General features: G+C 37.1%; 1 long non-coding RNA gene across 1 annotated transcript in view; it reads right to left on the bottom strand.

The window, feature by feature from the left end:
* LOC113598798 (uncharacterized) overlaps positions 1–26,655 on the bottom strand; it is a 118,434-nt gene that overhangs the window by 41,095 nt on the left and 50,684 nt on the right. Inside the window, exon 3 of the long non-coding RNA XR_008298516.1 lies at positions 7,354–7,403. This is a non-coding gene — a long non-coding RNA (uncharacterized LOC113598798). The remainder of the gene's footprint in view (positions 1–7,353; positions 7,404–26,655) is intronic.

Raw genomic sequence — 26,655 nt, 5'->3', positions numbered from 1 at the left:
CCCTGAGATAGTCAGGGAGAATGTATACTCTGCTTGAACACTTTAACAGCTCTCAAAGGCACCACAGCTGTCTGTACTCCTTGCTGCAGAAGTTCCCTTAAAAAGAGACTTGAATTGCACACTTCCTCCAATATATACAACTCTCTGACTCAGACCTCAAGGTCTGACCTCAATACTAATTGTATCCAATTACTTCATTAGCTCAAAATCCAATTGTTTTCAATGATATGCACTGCTTTGTGTCAAGTCCAGATATGTATAGTCATTTGCTACCCCCTCAAAAAAAGCAGGAGTTGGGGGGAATTTGGCTTACCCAATATACCCAATCACAGGGAGATACAGGATAACCACAATAAAAGCTATTCAACTATCAAATATCTTCAGTGATATGAAATATACTTTATTTGGAAAAACCTCATGAAGGTCACTCATATAGATTATTTTCTCATTTACATTTGAATAACACAGTCATGGTGTTGAGTGCCTCTCAGAATCATCAGTGATAACTAAGACTGATCTCTCCATTATCCTTGATTTCTCACCTCTCCCCAAGGGGGAAGTTATATTCTGCACCAAGCCTTAGGAGAGGAAATAAAGGCAGGTCCAAGGACCAAAAGGGTTCATGATAATGGATAAACTAGATTGAAAGCATTATATATAAGTAATTGTGTATCTTTAAGATTATTTAATAGGGGGCATATTTTTATGAGATAAAACTTTTATGTGATATGTGTACTTAAATTAAAAATTAATCTTAAATTTGAAAAAAAAAATGGTCCTATATTGTAAGAATTCCCAGAGCTCATAAGTGTCTCCATTAGCCAATCTAGAAGACATCAATTCCGCTCTCTGCATATCCATTATCCTCATAGGCCTCTGGTTCTTCCCTCTAGGGGTTTCTTTCTTGTCCATTATCCTCCTTAGATACATCTGAAGCATGTCTGCATAACTTTCACAACCTACTTCTAACCAACATAAGTTTGCAGACTTGAAAGTTGCTTTAGAGGTCAAAAAATCACAAGCTTCAGCAGCCCAGGCACGTGGTTATTTGTCAATAACATTCCCTCAAAAACTCACTAGGCTTCTAGCCTTTTTGTTTTCAAGGGATAAACACAGTCAAACACAACCAAGGTGGTTTCAAGACCTGAGGACTGACATTTTATTTACTATCTCTGTGCTATGCCTACAACACTCTCTGGCACAACCAGCAGCTATTGGAAGCCAACTGAGACTTGGGTGGCAAGGCAACACCCTTAATCTTATCTCCTCAGCTAGAAAGCCTCCCAGTCTGACTGTGATGCTTGAAAAGGTTTGGGGCCCTATTCTTATCTTCTGCTAAAAATGATAGTTCCATAACTGCTTGAATTTGAATCACACAATCAGTTGACTTTTTTCAGGTGGGCAAGGCCCCAAATTACCAAACCCCTAGTCATCTGAGATTGTCTCAGGCACAAAGTCTCTCAGCAGAGTTATATTCCTTTCCATTTTTACTTGCAAACTAGCTAGTTCTAGCCTGAGTTCTCCTTGCTGTTGTAGGGTCTTTTGAAAGAGATACGGAGCAGGCAACAGACACTGAATTTTTCCCTCCATTTTCCCTGGAGAGTTATTGGCTCACTTGGCCCATAACCTGCCAGTCCAGGTATCAGAGGTATACTTGCCACCATTTTACTACACCATTTTAAAAAAAAAAAAGTCGCCCTTTTTACATTCTGCAACATCTATATCCTTGAAACCAAATGCACCTATTTAAGTTTCTGTTTGTGCAGTAGTACTCCACTTGCACATACCAAATTTTAAATTAATTAGGATATAGGTTTAGCTGCATGAAGTAGAAACCTGAGTTAATGTACCTTTGAAAAGATAGATCATTTCTCTCTTACAAAACAGCAGGATAGAAGTAGGGGGCACATATTTTCTAAATGTTCAGGAAAAACATATCACCATTTCAGACTTTTCATAATGAGGGAGGATCATTTGCTTATCTTAAAATAACATGACTCAGTGCTTATTTTTAAAACAACATTTTTAAAATTGGATAATATAAATAACAAAAATGAGTGAGCCACTTTTTATGGACACCCTATAGTTTTATAGTTCTTAATCTAAATTTAAAATTTTATATTTCTCCCTTATGGCAAAAACTATAAGCCACCATATGCACAGACTACACAGTGAGTTGGATTGGCTCTCTCATAGCCTTTGAGGTGTATTACAAGAGTCCCAGCCATTATCACCTTTCTTTTGTTATTTTGAAAGGGTTTTTTTTTAATACATTTTGGCTACAGTATCAGTAGTAGATTATACTATAATATTGATAATTTCTACTGTATTTATTCATTTATTACTAGACCTCAACCACAGTCTTCTTTTTCCCCTTTCACCTCTTTGCCTATAGGATGTACTGTATGTAGTCATGCACTTTGTATAAATATATTAGAAATCTACAAATCTGTTTTGGATTGTTTTATACTGTTGGGTCCTTATAATCAAAACTTTTACTAGGGTATTGAATAAATATAGTCTTACTAGAAAATAAAAAAAAAAAGTAGGGAGCACAAACAGTATAGCCCCTTCCTTTAAGGACATATCTTTGGAAGTATCACATCATTTTCCCTCACAACCCCTAGGCTAGAACACATCACATAGCCACAGTTAAGTAAAAAGAAAGCTGGGAAATGGATGGCCATGTACCTCACTAAAAATCCCAAGTTTCTCCTGCTGGAGATAAAGGAAAATCCCTGGGAGAGAGAAGGGAAATCAGGGATAACCAGTCTCTTCTGGCACTCTTCTCCCAGTCTCACCCCCTATTCAACAGAGAACATCCAGATTAATTCTCCTAAGACAGAATTGCCCCCAGAATTTGCTCCATCAAGACTAGTGAATCTCTATTGCCCAGCACATAAAAAATTAGTTTCTCGATGTCCTGACTTTCAAGGCTCCTTAATCATATTTTTTTCAAAGCCAAGATTAAATCTTAGGTTTTTCACAAAATCTCAGGCTGCTTCAGCCTGATCTCTCCATCCTCTGTGCTCTCAGTAAGGCAGTTTAGCATTTGATTATTCTAATTTTTAGTGTGCATATGTTTTATCTATTAAGAATGATGTCGTTATAATAAAGTTCCATGATTTATCATTCTTTTTTATTTCCTCCCCACAACATATATTAAAGTGTAATAGTATAGAGATTACTTAATAAACACACAAGAATTATAAGGGCAATAACTTAAATGTACAACAAAGAATCTTTATTTTCTTTAATATCATAGTTGAATAAACGTACTATTTGGGTTAGATTCTTCTTACAAGTAAATTCCTAAAAGCTCACAGAGACATTGTTTCATTTTAAAAACATGTATTTCTTCTCTTTCTTAATATTAAAGCATAAAAATTAGCAAAAAATGACAGAAATATAAGTAAATAAAATTATCTATAATCTCTATAAGAATTGACTAGACCTAATAATACTTGAGTATATATTCTTCAGTGAAAGATATGATTTCAAACATTTCAATGAGAATTCCATGCGCAGGGTCATGGAACTGAGTTGTCAGAAAATTACTAGATTATTTTCTTAAGCACCTTTATGATCTTTCTTACTTGTATCTAAAAGGACTTCTTCAAGCCCGCTAACATTCTTCTCTCTGTACTACTTTTACCAGGGTATATACTTAAGCTGATTTCATTCTTTCAGGATTTGCTATAGACAAATTCATGGCTTTCAGAAGTAGAGTGACAAATGACACCCATCTATAGTCATAAAAGAAAGCATATAGTATTTTTATGTGTTCCATTTTTCTAGTCTCTGTTATAAACATTGATAATATAAATTTTCAAGCAAAAATGGATACTTACACTATATACATTTTGATATATTTTATAGTCTTCACAATTCGTGGCAAGGGAAAATGAAATATATTTTCTGAACTTTCAAATAAAACTTCCAAAAGATATATTTTCTCTTTAAAATGTTAATCATTAAATTATATCTACATCTTCTTATCTACATCACAGAGTTATGATGAAAATAAATGGAGAAATAAATTTGAAAAAAATCTGAGCTCTTGAAAGGAATAGAATTAATAACATAATATAAAGGTGAAGTACTATTTTATTTACAAATTCAAGATTTATTTTGAAATAGAAGTCACTCTACCATTGTATTTTATATACAGAGATATTTCTCAGAATCATTACTTTCCATATCAATAAAAAACAGATTGTTGATTTCTTTCCTTTTCTCTGTACAGGGTCCTCAGATGTGAAGCATTTCATTGAAATGACCTCTTCTCTATATTGAGAAATTGTGCATCCCACTGAGAGTAAATGGCCATGCACTTGTTTCAAAGGGAAATCACAAACATGATGACTGCTCATGAAAAACTTGGAAGGGAATGCACCCACAATGGGCAACAGAATTGCAAAAATGAACACTAGGCATAATATAAAATCAGGAGGCAGTACTACCCTCATAATTGCTCCATTCCTTTACTTTTGACTCATCAAACTGTTATTACTATCTTAATATTTTCCATATTGGCATCTGACAGTATTAGAAAACCAGAGAAAGGACAGACTCCTAGGCAAAATGTGAGTGGTTATTAAATCCTGGTGATAAACATATGGGTATTTGTTTTATCACTCATTACTGTTCTGTAGTTTCCTTAAGCTGGCATAATAAAAAGTTGCCTTATCTCAAGGTTTCAATCACTGCCATGTCATCAACTAATAGCGCCTTCCCAGCCAGAACTAGGACCAGCAAAGGAATTCACTTTATTACTCTCACACCTATTAAAAATGAATGGTCTGATGTGGTGTCTGATTTTAACTAAATAAGCCAACTAATAAATTTCCAGATAAGGAAAAGTCCTGTATTCTTTGTCTCTTGCCTCTGTGCAATTTTTGTGATCTGTTTCAAGAATACATCACACTTTGGGGCATCTGGGTGGCTCAGTCAGTTAAGCATGTGACTCTTCATTTCGGCTCAGGTCATGATCTCATGGTAAGTGAGTTCAATCCCCACATTGGGCTCTGCACTGACAGTGTGGGACCTAGTGAGATTCTCCCTCCCTCTCTCTCTGCTTCTCCTCCTCTATCTCTCTCTCTCTCAAAAACAAATAAACTTTATATATATATATATATATATATATATATATATATATATATATATAAAAGAATACATCACACATGGTCATTTGCCCAAGCAGTCTCTAATACCCTCTAATGGTATCATTTATGTCCATTCCTCAAAAGGATTTCTTGGGTACATCTGGATGTGGGTTCATAGATTTCTATATAAGAATAAATCCTTTTCAGGGCGCCTGGGTGGCTAAGTCAGTTAAGCGTCCAACTCTTGGTTTCAGCTCAGGTCATAGTATCACAGTTCGTGAGTTCAAGACCCATGTTGAGCTCTCCACTGGCAGTGCAGACCTGCTTGGGATTGTCTCTCTCCCTCTCTCTCTGCCCCTCTCCTGCTCACATTGTGTCTGTCTCTCTCAAAATAAGTAAATAAACTTAAAAAAAAAGAGAAAGAATATATCCTTTTCATTGATATATATTTCTTCTTGCCTCATAATAAGACCTTTTCTTTTGCTACTCATATTAAAGAAAAAGAGGGCAAAGTATAGGTTTTATTCAAATGACTTCAATTGGCCACCCAAGGAGCACCTTACACCTTAAACTGATTGTGAAAATAATAGTAAATAGCAATAGTTAGTAAGCAATTATTGAGCACTATTTTGCTAGTTCTGGGCTAAGCACTTTAGTTGCATCTTTTCATTTAAATCTCATAATAATAATAATAATGATACTATGTTTATTATATCTGGAGAGAAAATTTACCTACTTTTCAGCCAGATTTGAGTTATTACTGTGTTTTTATAAAATTTAGAAATTTACAGTGGTATCAGCCCTAGTCACTGGGTCTTATTTGAGGTGACTTTTTTCACATTCAAAACCTCTTCATTTGCATTTCCCCTATGACCCCTCTGCAGTAGCCTCTGCCTCTCTATGAAACTGTTTAGGCCTGTCTACCCACATTCGTTTAGGCTGCATAATCACCTTCCACAGATTTCTGTTGTTTATCTTATCCATTGTGTTCCTCCAACAGATCCTCTTACTGTCACCCTCCACCCTGGGCTGTAGCCATCTACCTTTTATATATAAAGTGGGTGAATACAGACTTCAATCTCCTAAGAATTTCTCCATGGACTGTTACGTTGTTGGTTCCTTGAATCCATTTCTATCTCTTGATTCCACAGTTTCTCCAAGGTTGATTTGGGGAGCAAGCCAACCACCCTGGCCCATTCATCTTCAGAAGAACCAGAAACCTTGATGTTGCTTGTTTATTATTAAAACCTACACTTATGGATGAAACCGCAGTTTATGTGAAATTCTAAAGCCATGGTCAGTGCTTATGTAATTAAACCCAGAGCCAACTGAGGTGTCATGATGAGAGGAATATCCCTCACAAGCCTGTGGACAAGTCACACACAACACAAGCAGTCAGTGTTTCCACATGATCTTGCTTGGACCAGATTGCATTTGAAAACAACACAAAAAGAACAGACTTGAAGACACCTGTCTTCTCTGCCTACCTCAGGCTGCTGGAAAGACATACATCAATGTTCTGAGCCACTCATGAAACTTAATTTAGTTTTAAGTCCTGGCCTGTAAACTTTTGTAGAACAAGCATCACATAATTTCGCCAGGGCTTAGGGGCACTTGGATAGCTCAGTTGGTTAAGCATTCAACTCTTGATTCTGGCTCAGGCATGATCTCATGGTTCATGGTTCATGAGATCAGGCCCCATGTTGGGCTCTGTGCTGCCAGGGTGGAGCCTGCTTGGGATTCTCTCTTTCCCTCTAACTTCACCTCTCTCTCTTTCTCTCTCTCTCTCAAAATAAATAAACTTAAAAAATTTTGCTAGGGCTTAATCTGAAAATCTTATATATTAAAAGGGGGAAAACTCTTCGCCATTGCTTCAGCTGCACATTCTTCCTAAGCCTCTGGGGCCCCACTTGGCCCAAATAAACTGCTAAAGCCAGAGCCTATATAATTCAAGATTGAGCTGCAACAGCTGTGAATCATAGGCCTGAACTCTGTTACTGATGCTGTGGTCAGAATTTAATGAGACACCCTCTAGCCCCGCCACTTGTAGCTATAGCCTTGCTAAGGTCTGCATTGCATGCCCCCCATACTTATGGAACCCAGGTTATTTCTCTAATATTTGCCAAAGGTGCAACTCTCACTTTTCTTGAACATCTCACTTCTGATTTAAACAAGGATTGAGACATAATTATGTAAAGCAAGTTTGGTCCATATTAAAATGACAAGTTATATAAAAACAGCCACTCACCAATGAACAAAGCTTCCATAAGCTGTACCACATCAGGATGATAGCTGCATCTATCAGGAATGAAAGAAGAGACTTCATAATTAAAGCCATAGACATTAAAAGGATAATAAATAAATATTATGAACAATTTCTTGCCAATAGATACAAAAACTTAAGAGAAACTAGATGAAAACTGTTTTAGAAAAACACGACACACGCACACACAAAAACAAAACAAAACAAAAACTAAGTCAAAATAACCACAGAAGGTAATTGGATTTGTAATTATTTCCCACAAAGAAAACTTCAGTCCAGAATTACTTCACTGGTGAATTCTATCAAACACTAAGGAAGAAATAAAATCAATATTATTCAATCTCTTTCAAGTAACCTAGAAGGAGGAACTACTTCCAAACTTGTTTTATGAGGTTAAAATAATCCTGAATCTAAAACTGGACAAGAACATTATAGGGGAAAAAAAAAACTTGCAGTTCAAAATGCTTCATAACAAGAAACAACAAAATTAAAAGGCAACCTACACAATGGGAGAATATATTTGCAAATGACATATTGATAAAGGGTTAGTATCTAAAATATATAAAGAACTTATAAAACTCAACACCCAAAAAATCAAATAATCCAGTAATCCAGTTTAAAAATGGACAGAATTGAATTAATAACACAAGAAACAACAGGTGTTGGCAAGGATGCAGAGAAAGGGTAACGCTCTTATACTCTTGGTGGGAATATAAATTGGTGCAGCCACACTAGAAAACAGTATGAAGTTTCCTCAAAAAGTTAAAAATAGAACTACCCTACAATCCAGCAATTGCATCAGTAGATATTTACCCCCAAAATACATAAATACTAACTTAAAGGGATACATGCACCCCAATGTTTATAGTGGCATTATCAACAGTAGCCAAATTATGGAAAAACCCCAAATGTCCACTGACTGATAAATGGATAAAGAAGATGTGGCACATATACACAATGGAACATTACACAGCCATCAAAAAGAATGAACTATTGCCAGGGGCACCTGGGTAGCTCAGCATGGAGCCTGATTGGGATTCTCTCTCTCCTTCTCTCTCTCTCTCTGCCCATCCCCTGCTCTCTCGCTCTCTCACTCTCTCTCTCTCTCTCTCAAAATAAATGAAGTTTTTTAAAAAGAAGGATATCTGGGTGGCTTGGTCAGTTGAGCACCTGACTCTTGGTTTTGGCTCAGGTCATGATCTCATGGTTTCATGGGTTCAAGCCCTGGGTCAGGCTCTGCTCTGGCAGTGCAGAGAGCCGGCTTGGGATTCTCTCCCTCCCTCTCTCTCTGCTCCTCCCCCACTCATGCTCACTCACTCTCTCTCTCAAATGAATAAACTTTTAAAAAAAAGAATAAAATCTTGCCATTTGCAATGATGTGGATGGAGCTAGAGAATAGTATGCTAAGCAAAATAAGTCAGAAAAAGACAAATACCATATGATTTCACTCATATATGAAATTTAAGGAAAAAAAACAAACAAGCAAAGAGAGATAAAAGAGAGAGAGAGAGACAAATCAAGAAATAGACTCTTAACTATAGAGAACAAACTCATGGTTACCAGAGGAGAAGTGGGTGGGGGGATGGATTAAATGAGTGATGGGCATTAAGGAGAGCACCTGTGACGAGCCCTGGGTGTTCTATGTAGGTGTTGAATCACTAAATTGTACACTTGAAACTAATATTACACTGTATGTTAACTAACTGGAATTCAAATTAAAAACAGGGAAAAAAGAGAAAAAAACGCTTATGAACATGCACACAGAAATCCTCAACAAAGTAGTAGAAAATTAAATCCAGCAATATATAAAAAGGATAATAAGATATGACTAAGGGATGCTTACACCAGGAATGCAAGATTTAACGTGGGTAAATCTAATTAATGCAATCTACATTACCATAGTAAAGGAGAAAGATATTGAACAATTCTCTTCCAAGATCAGTAACAAAGTGCATGCTTTCACCACTTCTATTTCACAGTATATGACCCTTGGTAAGGGCTAAAACACAGTTTAAAAAAAAAACCAGAATGTTTTTTAATAGTTACCCTATTATTAACTTCTTGAATTTGTGTGGCCCATTTGTTATAACTTGTTGAACTGATATTGATATACTTCACCCTTTGTGTTGTACAATTCTATGGGTTTTGACAAATATGTAATGTGTATACACCAGCACAATATCATATAAAATAATTTTACACTAAAAATACTCTGTGCTCCACTTATTCATCCTTCTCTCTCACAAACTCCTCCCACTAATTTTTTTACTGTCTCCATAATGTTGCTTTCTCTAGAATGTCACAGTTATAATCATAGAATACAGCCTATTCAGATTGACATCTTTCACTTAGTACTATGCATTTAAATTTCCTCCACATCTTTTCATGGTTTTCTTTTTACTGCTAAATAATACTCTATTGTATGGATGTGTCAAAGTTTGTCCATCCAGTAATCTATTGAAATGCATCTTGGCAGGGGTGCCTGGGTGGCTCAGTCGGTTAAGCATCTGACTTCAGCTCGGGTCATGATCTCACGGTCCATGGGTTCAAGCCCCGCATCGGGCTCTGTGCTGTCAGTTTAGAGCCTAGAGCTTGCTTCAGATTCTGTGTCTCCCTCTCTCTGCCTCTCCCCCACTCATGCTCTGTCTCTCTATCAAAAAGTGAATAAACATTAAAAAAAAAAAAAAAAGAAATGCATCTTGCCTGCTTCCAGTTTTTGGTGATTCCAAATAAAGTTGCTACAGACATTCATCTGCAGGTTTGGGGTAAACATCTAGAAACATGATTTCTGTATCACATATTAAGCCTGTATTTAGCTTTGTAAAGATATGTCAAACTGTATTCTACCAGCAATGAATGAGAATTGTCTTTCTACCAGCAATGAATGAGAATTGAGATTTACTGTTGTTCCACATCCTTGCTGGTATTTAGTACTGTCAGTGTTCTAGATTTTATCCAGGAACCTATTTTTAATAATTAGAACTAACAATTGAATTTAGCAAGATTGTTGGATTCAAGTTCAGTATATAAAAATAAATTATATTTGTATATACTAGCAACAAACAATTAGAAAACAGTTTAAAATACTACTGATAATAGCCTAAAATGCTTAAGAATAAATTTAATGAAAAATGTATGAACCCTCTACATTGGAAACTAGATATTCCCTGAGAGAATTAAAGGAAGGCCTAAATAAATGGAGATACATGCCGTATTCATAGATTGGAAAACTCAACATTATTAAGATATCAATACTTTCATATATTTATCTATATATCCAATTCAATCCCAATCAAAATACCAGGAAGACTTTTTAAAGAAATTTACAAGCTCATTCCATATTTATATGTAAATTAAAAGAATCTAGAATAGTCAAAACAGTTTTGAAAAAGAATAAAGTTGGGAGATTTATAATCCCTGATTTCAAGGTTTGCTACAAAGCTATCATAGTAATTACAATGTGATCCTGGTCTAAAGATACACAAGTAAATCAACTGAACAGAACAGAATCCAGCTATACACCCACCTGGAAATGGCCAACTGATTTTCAACAAACAAACTAGGGCAATTCAAGAAAGAAAGCAAGTTCATTTTAGTAAATAGTACTGGAACAACTGAATCTCCATAAGAAAAAAAATTCTGACCACTACTGCATACCATGCTCAAAAAATGTAGGAGAATATCTCATGACTTTGGAGCAAATATTTCTCAGATCAGGCCAAAAAAAAAAATCACTAACTCTAAATTCAAAAAATTAATAAATTTTATTCATCAAAATTAAGAATGTTTGCTATTCACAAACACCATTATGAAAATGAAAAGAACACAGACTGGGGGGGGGGGTGGAATCTTCCCCAAATATACACTTGATTAACAACTGCTATGAAAAGTATATGAAGAATTCTGTTATTCAAGGCTTTATCAAAGAAACAGAACCACTAGGAAGGGTGTGTGTGCATGTGTGTATGGAAGAAAAGTCAGATGTGAAATGAAGGAAGCAAGGACAAAGGAATGTGCAAGTTTGGGTTAGAATCCCCAAGGACAGACTGGAACCCTTGTAAATCTCTCACCACCTTCAAGCTTCCAACTATTAATTTGCTAGAGCTGCTATAACAAGTACTAAAAACTGGGTGGCTTAGAAAAGAAATTTGTTGTCCTAGTTCCAGAGGTTAGAAGTCAGAGATCAAAGTGTCAGCACAGTTGGCTACTTCTGAGGGTTGAGAGAGAATCTGTTCCATGCCTCTCAGATCTTAGCTTCTTAGTTTCTGGTGGTTTGCTGGCAATCCTTGGTGTTCATTGGCTTCTGCTGAACCACTTCAGTCTCTGCTTTCATGTTCACATGGTGTTCTCCCTGCAATGTACATGTCTGTCTTTGTGTCCAAATCCTCCTTTTTTTATAAGAATACCAGTGGTGTTGGATTACCACCCACCCTAATGACCTCATTTTAGCCTTGATTACCTCTGTAAAGATCCTATCTCCAAATAAGGCCACATTCTGAGGTATTGAAGATTTGGACTCCAACATATTTTTTGAAGGGACATAATTCAACCAGTATTAGGAGACAAATGTGCACCTAGCCCAGGATTCAGGGCCAAGTAAAGAGAAGCCTGGCTGGACAAAAGGAGCTACAAGTCAGTTGCTGTATCATGTCAGCAAGGGAACTAGTAAACAAGAACCAATGTGCCACCTGCTTTGCTCCAACCTTCCACAGATAAAAAGAAGATGACTATTTTCTCACATATGTATCCCAAATTCTGTGCAAATGCCCTCTTGTGGCCCACACTCATCAGAACTATGTAGGTCAGGGAATCCTTGGGATAGTAGTTCCAGCTTAGGTAAGTTGACATGACACAAATGCACCACAAATTCATACAACTCAATAGAATGAAAGTTTTCAAAACAGATAAAATTTTACCCTTTACAATATGACATGCAAATAGCCAGGGAACATATAAAAGGGTATTTACTCTTTATCAGTCTTCAGGAAAATGCAAATCAAAATCACAAGATAATTACTGATTAATAAAAATGGCAATATCAAATGTTCTTGGAAATTTCTTTTTATTTATGTTTATTTTTTAGACAGAGAGAGACAGAGTCCAAGCAGGGGAAGGGAAGAGAGAGAGGGAGACACAGAATCTGAAACAGGCTTCAGGCCCCGAGCTGTCAGACAGAGCCTGACATGGGGCTTGAACTCACAAACCATGAGATCATGACCTGAGTTGAAGTTGGATGTTTAACCAACTTAGCCACCCAGGCGCCCCAATTAATGGGGACGAATTTTTAAGTTTGAGTGTCCAACTCTTGATTTCAGTTGAGGTCATGATCTCAAAGTCGTGCAATCGAGCCCCATGTCAGGCTCCACACTGAGCGTGGAGCCTGCTTAGGATTCCCTCTCTCTCTCCCTCTGCCCTTCTCCTCTGCTCACATTCTCTCTCTCTCTCTTTCTCTCTAAAATTAAAAAAAAAAAAAACTTCATGGACTTGAACTGAAAAAATATAACATGAGAGTATTTTAAATACTTTGCCCAAAGATATGCCAGCTATCTAACTAAAATTTTCAGGTTAAAGTATTTAACTCAGGACCTAAAAGACATTAGAGCCTACCACATATATCAATAATTTTAAAATTTTTTAAATTGATTAATGAGTCTCCCCTAGCTTAATGCCAGAAGTCTCAGTTTGTAAGATATCAAATAAAGGACCCTGACCTTTTACAAGAATTGAAAAAATGGTTCAGAGAAGTAAAATGTTCTATTTGGACAGAAGGTCAAGTGTCAAAGTTAATAAATCTTTTTGAGAAACTGACTTAACACATTAAATTACAAAGCAATCTAGAGTATCCCCTAGGACTTCTTATTCTAAACAACATAAATAAGTAAGCTTAGAAGTAAATAAATATAAGGGAGAGCACAGCAGCTCTACATTTCAATTCCATGGGGCATCATTCACATGAAAGACATGTGAGGAGTGACCCTTAGAATTGTGTAATGCAGTGTCCCTGAGGGTTCAAGGATAAAACAATTATTTTTCAGGACTGTATACTGTTCTTCCTGTCATACTCATAAACACTGTCCTTGTCTGTAGAGGGTAGTCAGTTAAGCACTGTGGTTTATGGAAGGAAGGGAAAGTCAGAACGTATGAAATTCTACCTCAAAGTTATTCGTTTGTATTGATGCTGTTTTAACTCCAAACAACTTTTTATTACTTGTATTATTATTAATACTTATGCAAACACTACTGATTTATTGTAGGAAAAAATTTACATACAAAGGAAAAAATCCATAATTCTATCACTTATAGGGGCCTCTTCAAGCCTTCTTTAGATAGTACCTACCATCATCCATACTAGATCTCTCCCTTAGTAGGTGTGGCCTCTGTGGTCACTGAGATGATGACATTTAAGAGATGTTACTGTCCTCCTGATTCAATCATGGCTTCATAAGGCAAGCAATGACACCACCGTCAATCCCAAGGTATGTCTTTTTTGACCATGGCATACATGTATATCATAAAATCACTTCTCATAGGATAACATTTCCCGATTTTCCCAAGCCTTGTCCACACAACCTCTGCTCCTATAACTCTATATTTTAGATTATATGACAGGGATAGAATCTTTATCAGAAGAAATTAAAGGAGTCAGGAAACTTCATACCCAATTTGGAGATGCTTGTGTCTGAACATCACCTTTCATCTTCTTGTGAACCCTTGGCATCTAGTGAGGTTTAGCATCTTCCCCAAAACACTAAAGCCAAGCTTTAGTGAAAACTCAATACCAAGACAGGATAGCTGGGATTCTACCCCATAGCCAGGATTGGTACAATGGATACAAACGCATATTAAATAAAGGCCACATATTGAGTTAGAGAAGATGAAAAGCCTTCTTAAGCATTAAGGAAAGGTAGGTTTTCATGAGTGGCCCAGTAATATAGGATTTAAACAGGGAGCTTAAAAAAATGTCTAAGTCTGAAAAATGTAAGAACAAAGGGAAGAAGACATCAAAATCTACCCAATCCCAACAGATTATTCTTTCTTTTAAACTTCCTAAAATATATTTTGTTACAAACACATGAATTAAAATACAATTATGATTTTTCCATGTTAATAAATATAATTCTCCAACATGAATGTAGAGTAATGTAATTCATGGATATTCTACAATTTATTCAGTCAGTCTCAACTGTTGGACATTTAAAGCTTTCCCAGTTTTTACTATTATAAGCACAACTACAACACATCTATATGTAAGTCTTTATACCTATTTCATTATTTTATATATTTTTGAGCTAAGAAGTATATGGAGGGATGCCTGGGTGGCTCAATCATTTAGGCATCTGAATCTTGTATCAGCTGTCATGATCTCACAGTTCATGAGGTCGAGCCCTGCATCAGGCTCCATGCTGAGTGTGGAGCCTGCTTGGGATATTCTTTCTTTCTCTCTCTCTCTCTCTCTCTCTCTGTCTCTTCTCCTCCCCTGCTCACACTACCTCTCCCTCTCTAAATAAATAAATAAATAAATAAATAAATAAATAAATAAATAACTTAAAAAAAAGAAGTATGTGTACATTTTAGGGTTTTTTTACACATTGAATATATAATTATATATATTTCATATTGACTTCCCAAAAGTTAGTATACTTATTCTAACATTGCATTAGAATACTTGCTTCTTCACAACTTTCCCATAATTAGGTATCATAATTCTGAACTGTTAGCTAATTTGATAAGTATGCAGTGGTAGCACTTTATTTTGGTCATAGTTTATCAACCCTTGTTCTAAGGGTTCAGAAGTAGCACTTGCAGAAAAGCAACTACTAGGCTAAGAGGATGCATGCAATGAAGAACTAAGTACTTTGAAATGTGCAGAACTACTACAGGACTATATAGTCAGAGGAGAAGAAACTTGCCAGAGCGCATTTGCAATCGGTGTGTGTAAATATCGCAGCCAGGTAGGGAGATAGCTACCAGAAGGTGTGGCCAGAGCTGCCACTGAAACAGCTGCTAGGTAGGAGGCAGGGGCTAGTCCATGAAGGCCACTGAAGAGAGACCCATTAGGCCATCTGCACACTGATCTGTTGACTTCCACAATCAATAAAAAGAAATGAATATTGGAAGTTGGAAGGGAAGTGCCTGCCTGCCATCACCTCGACAAGGTCACTGCAGCACCTTGTAGTAACAAAGATTAACATCAAGCCAGCTGGCAAAGGAGAAATATTAACAGGATTTAGTTCCAGTTTCACAAAGCAAGGCACCGAATGGTGAATTGGGGCTGAGAGACAATAATTAACAACTGGTATATAGGTACCAGATTTTCTGAGTGATCCAACTTGATTCAGTGGTAAAGCTTAAATAATATAAAGGAACAGAAACTTAGTATGTCCTTTTAATCTAAATAACAATACTTAGCAAGACTTTTGACAGATTATTAGAGTCACTGGTAAGTGTCCAAATTACCAACTGTTGAAATTGGTTGTATTCTTCACTTGTGAATTCTTCACTTCACCATTTATCCACATCTTTTGCCATATATCTTTGCAGTTCTACTTCCTAAAAGTCAGAATCCACTTTATTATCCTTTGAACGTAGGCTGGTCTTGCAACTTGCTTGTGCCAATGAGATATTAACAGATGTGATGCAAACAGAAGCTTGAAAAAACATTTTTATGACTCTGACCACCTCTTGCCCTCTGCCATTGCCATGAAACCATGCCCAGGCTAGCCTACCAGAGGACAATAGACATATGGAGTGAAGTCAAGTCATCCAATGGAACAAGAATTGACCAACAGCCTGTTCATGCCCCATCATGGTAGTAAGCCTAACCAAGAACAAAAGTTGCCTAGTTGCCCTGTGTAGACAACCACAGACACCTGAGCAAGCCCTGCAAAGCCCAGCCCAAGCCAGGGAACACCACAGATTTATAAGCTAAATAAATGCTTATTGTTATAAATTACTGGATGTGTGGGGGGGGTGGTTGCTTGTTACACAGCATTATAGTGATAATAGGTAACTGATAACGCTGCCCTTCTATATGTTAATAGAAGAAAGCAACATGATTTGTGTACCACATAGGTATATGGAAAGTTGGTATTTCATTATGCAAGTTTAGATTGTTCCCTGTTTTCCCACATTGAAAATATCCAACCTCTGCTTTGAAGGAATGAGCAGGTGTATCATAAGACAGGATGAAAACTTTTTTTCAGAAACTAGATTTGTAGCTGCTGCGGAATCTGCTGAGGCATAAAAAAAGAACCTAGCATTTGCAGGCTAGAGGAGTGGTTCCTTTTATCCTTAATGCCTTCAATTTTACACTCCTTAGCACAAGCATACAGACACCCCAACTCATCAAGATCAGTTTAGTCCACCACCATCTTCTCAATCTGTAGGACTACCCTGATATAAATCTCATGTGAAACAGAGAAACATAAAACCTTTTTATTCAACCCATTCATAATGGGCCATTTCAGGGATGCCACCTTCAGTTGGGCACCTCTTTGCCCACAGGTACTCAAGATCCTCATGCCATTCCCTGGCAGCCTCATGGCCTTCCATGTGTCATCTCTCTCCCATCCTTGGTTTCTTTCCATCCTACTATTTATCAAATCCATTGTGAGCATCTACAACTCACAATGATGGAAATTATAGTGACTGATAACTTAGGGGCAACTGTATCTCACCAGGGAGAAGACAGGCTGGCAGACACCAGCTGTAGAATAGGAAGGAAGATGGGTAGATATCTGGAGAATTAGAATACCTCCTTGGCACTCTGAGCAAGCACCGCTAAAGGGAGGGCAGGCTCCATGTACATGAAACCTGTTTGGTTACATAGTGCCCTGCAGTTAGAAGAACCCCACACCTAGTTTATTGCTGGACTGTGACTCTTCCAATGGCCTCTGCATTTTCATTTTGCACTATGCCCTATGAATTATGCAGCCACATTCATCCGGAGGTAACAGTTAGATCTGCTCCTCATTAGATGTGTTCTGTCTTATACAAAAGAACAGGTTTCATGTCTGGAAATCATTTTATGTATAGTATTCTAGGTGCTACTGACCTAATAAACTACTGAACTCTAATCCTCTAGTATTTTAAACCTCAGTTTCTTCTTCATCTCCATAATTATCCATATACCATGCATACACTCTTAAAGAGTTCAAACAGAAAATTGGTAAAAGTCTGAAAATTATCTCGGAGAGGACTGTTCTGATCCACCCCCCCCCCAACAGAATACATTTACCATTAATACTCCAGCACCATGTTAAATGTACAGCTGGGACTACTGTATAAATCCCTATCTCTCTTGCCTTAGTTTCACATTCTGTTCTGTGACAGGGCAAATGGAGATCTAAAATGTAATTTTTCCCTAGAGGTAACATTTTATGTACTATTTATTAAACCTACACTCTGTGTCAGGTATCTAAAAGAACACATAAAAATGGCCTCTTTCTAAAATAGCCTTTTCAATTACTTCTCAGTGTCGTACCTTTGTAGCTCTTCCAGAGGCCATAAAGCCCAAGGACTGGACTTTGCTAGAAGTGTCATTACTGCTGCTAGGCAACAATGAACCTACTCACTGGGTTTTTCCATAGTCTCTCCTTGTTGTACTTTATTTTATTCCTTTTCTTATGGAACATTGCCCCACAGTCCATTGATACCCTATCAACATAAGGAAGAAAAACCCAGCCCTTTGACTTTGGTACCCCCTACTTATATATGGATGAGGCTGACTACCTACTTGGTTAATAAAATGACACACAAACTCCCATCCTTCTCAAAATATTCTCACCACTAACCTGGTGAAAAGGCTAAAATTCCAACTTCTAGAGTCATTCTGATATTGAAAACTTTCACCAGAATGATTCTGTTAGAATGCAGCTGATACCTGAAAGAAGCAATATAACCTATATAATATTCAGCAGGAAACAGTTAAATATGAAAATCTCTTCCCTGAGCTTCTGTTAGAAATGCAGAAGAGGTCAATAATGTTTGGGGTCCATCTTCTTGCTACAAGTTGGAAGATCACATACTTATATATCAAACAGGAAGTGACTTTAAACCAGGAGGGGCTTAAAGAATCTTCCCATTGATACAGACCCTAGGGCCCAACTGTAGTACAAAATGCAGGTCATTGTAGAACACAAAAATGCAGCCACCAGTGAGAGAAGGAAGAATCAAGGCAAAGAGAACTTGGGCTACAGTGAAAACCGAAGGGCCAAGCAAGTCACAAAATCTATTTCTACATTAACAGGGAATTTAGCTACCTAAAATTTTTATCCCATAAAAATAAGTCTTTTTTTTTTAGCATGAACTTTGAAATTACTGACAGAACCATAGTCTGTGGTCTGACAACAAATAGTAAGGAATCTAAAATAAAAAAACAAAAACCCAGTGCAAGCATCACAGAACAAACTATTATGGAGCCCACAAAAGATATCAGAATAACTGAGACAACACAGGACGTGGACAACAGACCAGAACAGAGACTGTTCCCTAGGCACATGTATCTATGATGAACTGAAACATATCACAACTGAACATTTGTGTTTTTTAAGTTAATGTTATGTCAAAATGAGCTTAAATTAATGTTCAGCACTTGTTCCAGAGACTAAGTGTACACACTACACAAACTTTGGTTGTCTTCATAAAGTGGTTAGTCTATAAATCCCAACAAATCTTCAGATATTAAAACATCAACCTAAAGACAGACCTGTTTACCACTGGAAGTCATTCCAAAAAAGAGCAGGAAACAGAAATGCAAACCCTATCTCCAAATACAAAATGAGAAAAGAGTTGCTAAGTTCACCAAAAGGTAACTTGGAATATGGAAAGCTTTCAAAAACAGACCTCTACGTCTGCAAATCTCAGATAAAGTTGAAAAATCGTAGTGTTCAAAGTTACTGGCATGCTCACAGAAAAGCAGGAGAGAAGGGGATAACTGAGGAATCACATATTTAGACAAGCAGTATCATGATGAGGCCAAGTGGAAGAAATACATTCTGTAATGTGAGCACATCTGACGTTACTTGACTCTGTTGGCTGAGGTGATATAAAGATTAATAAAAGGAGTACACACTCAAGCCTGTTTTATAAGGAAATTAAGTAGAACTTCCTGGTCTGGGGGAAATTCAATTCATTTAAAAATGTATAACAATTAAATAAGAGGCAGTACAAGATTTATATGGATAGGTTAATAGAAAAATAGAGTAAAGGAGCATGAAAAACAAATGACAGATAAAGAATATTCATATTAATGTTGCCATGGAATAGAAAAGATGCAAAATGTAACCAAATGCAATCCATGGATATAAAACATTTAGTAAAACAAATGCCTCTATAAAGTAGGACTTCAAAACAGAATTATGCAAGGTCAGGAAGACATAATGAAACAACAGAATTAAAGATAAGTTTGCAAATGCACAAAAGAAATATAAAGCCATTCCAGAAATTAAAACCACAAGAGTCATTAAGAAAGAAAAGAAAGAAAAGAAAAAAGAAAAGAAAAGAAAAGAAAAGAAAAGAAAAGAAAAGAAAAGAAAACCTCAGGTACATGGAGAGCAGGATTGAAAGAATTATTAAAAAAAAAAAAATGAAGTGAAAATGATTAAAGATCAGAAAGAAAATGATGGCTATGGAAGGCAAAAGAAATCCAACATACATATAATTGATATTCCTGAGAGAATGGAAATAAAGAGGATGGCAAAATATTAAAAGTATCATGCAAAAGAACTTTACAAAAATAAAATAAGTTGGTTAAGTGCCCAACTCTTGATTTTGGCTCAGGTCATGAGATTCTCACAGTTCTTAAGACCAATCCCCACGTCAGGCTCCAAGCAGACAGCATAAAGAGGGATTTTCTCTCCCTCTCTCTCTCTCCCTCTTTCTCTCTCTCAAAATAAATAAACTTTTAAAAAAAAGATGCAAATCTACAAACTGAAAAAAACACATCATATCTCTGGAAAAACTAGCACAGAATGGTCAACATCAAGACAAATCTTAGTAAATGTATCAGATTCCATCAAAAGATAGAATCTAATTTGATCTGGGAAAGTTTAATATAGGAAAGCTTATTAATTATAAGAGGGGATTGAGGTAATAAAGAATTGGCTAGTGGGGCGCCTGTGTGGCTCAGTCAGTTGAGCGTCAGACTTCGGCTCAGGTCATGATCTCGTGGTCCATGAGTTCAAGCCCCACATCCGGCTCTGTGCTGACAGCTCGGAGCCTGGAGCCTGCTTCGGATTCTGTGTCTCCCTCTCTCTCTGACCCTCCCCTGTTCATGCTCTGTCTCTCTCTCTCTCTCTCAAAAATAAAAATAAACATTTAAAAAAAAAAGAATTGGCTAGTAAGAAGTAAAAATAATGAAAGAATACAGGAATAGCAGATATAAGGAGTAGCCACTACCCCTAGGGCTGAGATAAGTAGCACACTCCCAACCCTGCACCAGAACTAAAATCCAGACCTTGTTGGAAAATATATAACATAACTGTGACTCACTGGATATTGAAGAATTTGTTGAAAATCCATCATTTTGTAAAACTATCTTTAGGAAATTTCTATGCCTTAAAACTTGCTGCAAAGCTTCCCAAGAGAGTGTCAGGAGAAGCCATTCAAGGAGAGGTATCTAGCTGGTGGCATTTCACTGGGAAGTCACTGAAAGAATACAGGGGAAGTTGCTGGCCACTGGGTGCTGCTGACCAAAATGTTACAGGAGCCATGTATAGAGGAAGCAGGGGACCATGGGAGCCAGTCACTGGAGAAGCCACAGGAGCTAGGCAATGGAGAAAACCATCCACACTGCTGAAGCCAGACACTAGAAAAGCTATCTGCTGGGGAACCCATGTGCTGGAGATGCTGCCAATGCTGCAACAGCCTGGTACTGAAGAAGCTGCCCATGCTGAAGGCAGTGGGTATTTGAAGAAGCTACTGGTGCTAACAAAGCTGGCTAAAGAAGCTGTCCATACCAGGCCAAGAGAAGACACCCATGCAGCTGGGTGCTAAAGAATCCATCCATCCTTCTGAAGCCTGGCCAGAGAAACACACTTTCTCCTCCTGTGCCCCTCCCTCACCCTTCACAGACAAAACTCAATATCATGCCATCTGGCAAAAGAGAAATATCTACAAGTCTCCTTGGGGTCCTGGCAACCTGCCAATGGTAATCGTATAGATACTTTAGGATGGGCAGCATTGTTTTCATGTCCAAGTTTTCTTTTCCATATTTGGAATAAATCACCCACATTAAAAAATTATTTCTTCACATATTCTGTGGACTTTTCTTTCTTCACAGGTAGAGGGAAATGGAGAATATATAAGATAACAGAGTATTAAAAGATGTCTTTGTTTAATTAAATTGATAATAAAGTTTCCTTCCTAAGTGTGAAACTATCTTCTCAATAGCTAGTTGAGAAATGAAAATGCTTCTATGGCTGATTTCTCTGTATTACTGGCCTCTGAGGTGATTTTAGTGTAAAATCCCCTTTCATTTACTTGGTTTGTCTCTAAGTACATTCAGAAAAGTTCACTTCCACTGGGGGAAAAAAAGAAACAAAAACAAAAAAAAAAACATAATCCAGGGAGAAGGTGCCAGGGGTGCTAGCACCTGGAATATTCAGAACATTCACAGAAACAAAAATATAACACTAAATTTAAAACCAAAAAATCTTGCAAGAGTCAATGATTTTATTAATTCTTTAACCAAGAGATTGAGAAGCCAACAGAGTCTGATAATGCTTTTAAACAAGACATTTTAAAATATATAGATGGACTACAACTCGTTTGAACACCATTTCATATAAATTAATTAGTAGAGTTTAGATATTGATAAAAGTCTTAGACAATAGTGTTAAATTTTGGGAGTTTGTTACAAGAAGTTTTGAGGAATGATATAGAAAGGTATTTTTTATGGTTACTGAAAAAGAATAGAATTAAAAGGTACAGCACAGATTTCAATCTGACAACCAGTTTCCTTTCCTAAAACTGGGTTTGGATTTATTGTTTTAAAAAATATTCTCAGCCTTCACTTTTATCAAGGAGATTCTAATTGCTGTACCACTTAAAATGAAGCATTTGAGCAAATAAGCATTATATCAGAAAAAGCTTTTTCACTAAGCTTGCTAATTAGAGGTTTACAGTCCCTAGCTTTAGTCAGAACCTATTAGCCAGCATTAAAATAAAGAAATATCTATATGCCTAACAGAATCAAAGTACAAACAGAGAACAGAATAAGGAATTGTAGTTTTTATACTGAGATCTTAAGGGGGTTATTATGCTGTGTGTCCACCTCTTTGACCTCCAGATAGCCAGGGACTGCCAGAGAGACACCAAAGAGATTTCAGACTAATTCTGAGTCCTATAATCGTGTTTAATACTCTCTTACTTCCAACAGCTATTTAGACTGTTGATACATAGACATAACACATGATTTAACTGATCTTTATAACAATAGCTTGTATTTGTTGTTTGTCTGATTGGTAGCTGTGTTAGGTAGAACCTAGATATGAACAGTGGAAGGCTGAGTCCCAAGTCTTTTTGAGGGAGGAATAATAGAAACATGAGCTGGAGGCAAGGATTATGATAAATAGGTTACACATTGGAAGCCCATAGGCACAATATCTTGACTTTGTGGCTTCCAAGACCTTGGGACTGACAGACCAAGAGCCACAAGTGCAGAGCATGCAGCTTTCCTCTTCCACCTCTGTCCCAGGGCCACCCCTACACTCATTATAATGCATTTGCCTTGTGGTTAAAACTCTCCCCCACTCCTTGCAGGGTCAAAAACTACCCCCACTCACCTGTGGGAGGAGTCCCCCAAATGATTGGAAACAGCCTCCATTAGAGACCACCCCACTATCAGTCACAGCTCCTCCCGGCCCAGAAAGATCCAATAATATCCAATCCCAAAACAACCTAGGGACCAGTTCCACCTGTGGAGCCTGCCTGCTCTGCCACCCTGAGAGTGTACTTTTGTTTGTGCTTGCTACTTTACTTCTGGCTGTCTTTATTCTGAACACGGATTTTCAGTAAATCTTTTTGTGGGAAATCCAAGAACCAAGTCCTTCATTGACACAACACAGACTCTCACACCGGTAACAGTTGTCCTATTTAATCTCAAAATCTAAAAAAATAAAGTGCCAGGCCACCTAGGTGGCTCAGTCAGTTGAGTGTCTAACTCTTGATTTCAGCTCAGGTCATCATCCCAAGGTTGTGGGATCAAGCCCCCTATCAGGCTCCATGCTGAACATGGAGCCTCCTTGAGATTCTCTCTTTCTATCCCTCCTCTCCTCTCCCCAGCTCATGCACTCACTTTCTCTTAAAAGAAAAAATAAGAAGAAATGAAAGAACAAAGTGTTCTGCTATTGACTAACTAAAAATTGGTGTTCCCCCAAAATTCATTCTTCCAAAAATAATCCCCAGTGTAATAGTATTTGAAGGTGGGGCCTTTGGGACATAATTAGGTCATTGGGGCAGACCCCTCATCAAGGGTATTAGTGCTTTTAAAAGAATAAGCCAGAGAGTTGGCTTGTTCCTCTTTCCTCCACGTGAGGATACAATAAGAAGTTGGCAATCTGCAGTCTTGAAGAGAGTCCTCACCAAAAGCTGATTTGGGAGTTCAGATTTCTCAGAACTATGGGAAATAAAATTCTGTTCTTTTTAGGCCACCTAGTCTATGGTACTTTGTTATAGCAGCCTGAATGGACTAAGACATGCCCTGTCAGCAGGTCACCAGCCTTTAAAGATGTGCCTGGGGAATTCTAAGAGCCAAAGCCATTCAAGGTCCTTGATAATTCCATCATTCCATTTCCTGAGCTTTATCTTCTTTCCAAGCCCATCTCTAACCAGTCTGAGCTTCTCAATACTTCTAAGCACACCTCAACTTTTCCCATAGTTGTGTCTTTACTCCACATAAATATTCGCTGCCCTTAGCTGTGTATGTCCAAATTGTACCATATCTTCAGAGTCCCTATGAAATGATACCTTTTATAAAAAGCTTTTGCTGATTACCACAGCTAGAAGTGTTCTCTCCATCCTCTGAACTGTAGTACTGCTTCTGTACCTTTCCTATGGTGTATAAGACTATATTCTGCCCACATGTCTTATTTCTTCTGCTAAACTATAAGCAATTTCAGGGCACGGTTCATGGCTTACAAATTTTTCTTCGCCTCTTACAAAACACGGCATCATGATTTGCACATATGAGATGCTCAGCTAGTATTTTTGAATAAGAAATTAATTATCCAAAAGTGATCTCTAGGACACTATTTCTTGCCTCCAGTCAGTCAGAGATCAGTCTTGCAGATTAAACCTCACAGGAAGGGAAATCTAGACATGACTGAATCAGTGCCCAGGGAAGCTCTATTGGATCCTAGGGGAAATGATAAAAATCAGTTATACCAATTTTGTCTTTAAAATGTTGATATTTTGTTCATTATGAATGTTTAAAAATTTAACTTTGACTATTCAAAAGTTGGGTTATTCAAATATTGCATTAAAATAATATTCCTCTTGATACCTGCGTTTTTGACATCTCCTTAAATTTTGCATCTCACTCACTTCAGTGTTCACTCACTCGTATTCCCAGCTCTCCAAAATAGTATTAATCAGGTGGATCATAGCATCAGGGATCCAGGCAATTTGCCCATTATCAGTATGATGCTAGCCATTGCATGGGTTAGGAAAAAGGAAGACAGACTACCAAATTCTAAGGCAAAGTTTATACTATAATGCTGAACTAGAGTCCTACAAACACTATTCCAAGAGGGAAGTAAGATACAGATAGTCAGGAATGTTGGACTCAAAACCTACAGAGGCAACCAGAATCATCCCTGGAGTAGTGAAAACATTTTCATTGGGCCATAAGACTTTCCTTTCAGGCCAAACCAGATGGTAAACTGGAACTATGGCTGTACTTCTTTCTCTAGAAAGGAATGGTTTAAGAACTCAGGCAGACATGGATCTACACATGGAATCTGTCAGTAAATATAGTAATGAGTCCCTCTGGAAGACATGATTGATAAAGGTAGGAATATTTGGGTTTGGGTTGTGTGTGTATGTTTGTTTTTTTTAAAAAGATGGCTTTAACCTTTTACATCTTTACACATAGGAAAAAGATTCAAGTGTTTTGCAACTTCTTAATCCACAATTACCATTATAGTTTATAATATGCCCCATAAAATGCAGTGTACTAAAACTGAAGCACTTAAGTGATCCCTCTAGGCCTTTAATGATTTTGTAGCCACAATAGTAAAAGATATCCAAAGTTATTTTAATCCCAAACCGTCATTGTCTTAGGTCTCCTGACCTCTATCACCAGACTTAGCAGATGGCTTTTTTAAAATAATTTTCCAAAATGAATTCATTTATATCGTCATGAGAAATATTGAGTCCCAAATGCCAAGAGAACAAAAAAGCCTCTTCACTTGTTCTTATTTGTTTATTTACTCTTTAGAGACAGAGAAGATCTACTGGCAGATTTTTCTTAGGTCACCCCTTGGCATTGACTTCAGAAATGTAAACTACTGTAACCAGTGTTCCCCAGTTTCAAATCCTTCTTGGTAAGTTTTTCTTTAATGTCCTGGTTGAGCTATCATGCTATTTGCTTACAGAAGTCCAATCTCCTGCACTAGTGTTTCTGAAGATACTCAGAGCCAATCATTTACCACCTTTCACTCAACAATTTTAGCTTCCACTTCGTCTACATCCCTAAACATAATGCTGCTTCACCCAAATGTCTGTCAGCTGTAAAATGGATATATAAATTGGATATAACCGCTACATGGAATATTATACAGCCATGGAAAAGAACAACTGCACACAGTAACATGAATGACTCTCAAAAACATCATGCTTGGCAAAAGAAGCCAGACATCAGAAGGCACACACTGTATGATTCTAGTTATTAAAAATTCAAAACAAACCAAACTAATCTTGCATGAAGGTTACTCTTGAGGGAGATGTTATATCTGGAAGGCGCTAGGTAGGATCTTCGGATTGAGGGGATGATAATGTTCTGTTGCTTGACCTGAGTGCAGGCTATATAGGTGTGCTACTTTGTGAAAATCCACTGAAAATTTCTGTGTATATGCTATATATAAAAAGTTTTGTGAAAATAATAATGTGTTTGCCATATGCCATTGCTTAAATCTATAACTAACCATTTTTTAAATGAAGGATGCTTAGGAAATAAGGTATTCCAAACATTTGAGGGGAAAAGAGAGATCTAAACTAAAAGCTATTCCTAGAAATAAAAATACACTGTATGCCTAATAACTGGAACTCAAATAAAAACTTTAAAAA

This window comes from Acinonyx jubatus, chromosome B2 (genome assembly GCF_027475565.1).
Source record: "Acinonyx jubatus isolate Ajub_Pintada_27869175 chromosome B2, VMU_Ajub_asm_v1.0, whole genome shotgun sequence".
Taxonomy (NCBI): Eukaryota; Metazoa; Chordata; class Mammalia; order Carnivora; family Felidae; genus Acinonyx; species Acinonyx jubatus.
The sequence above is the reverse complement of the archived record's forward strand: the minus strand, read 5'-3'. Positions and strand labels throughout refer to the sequence as shown.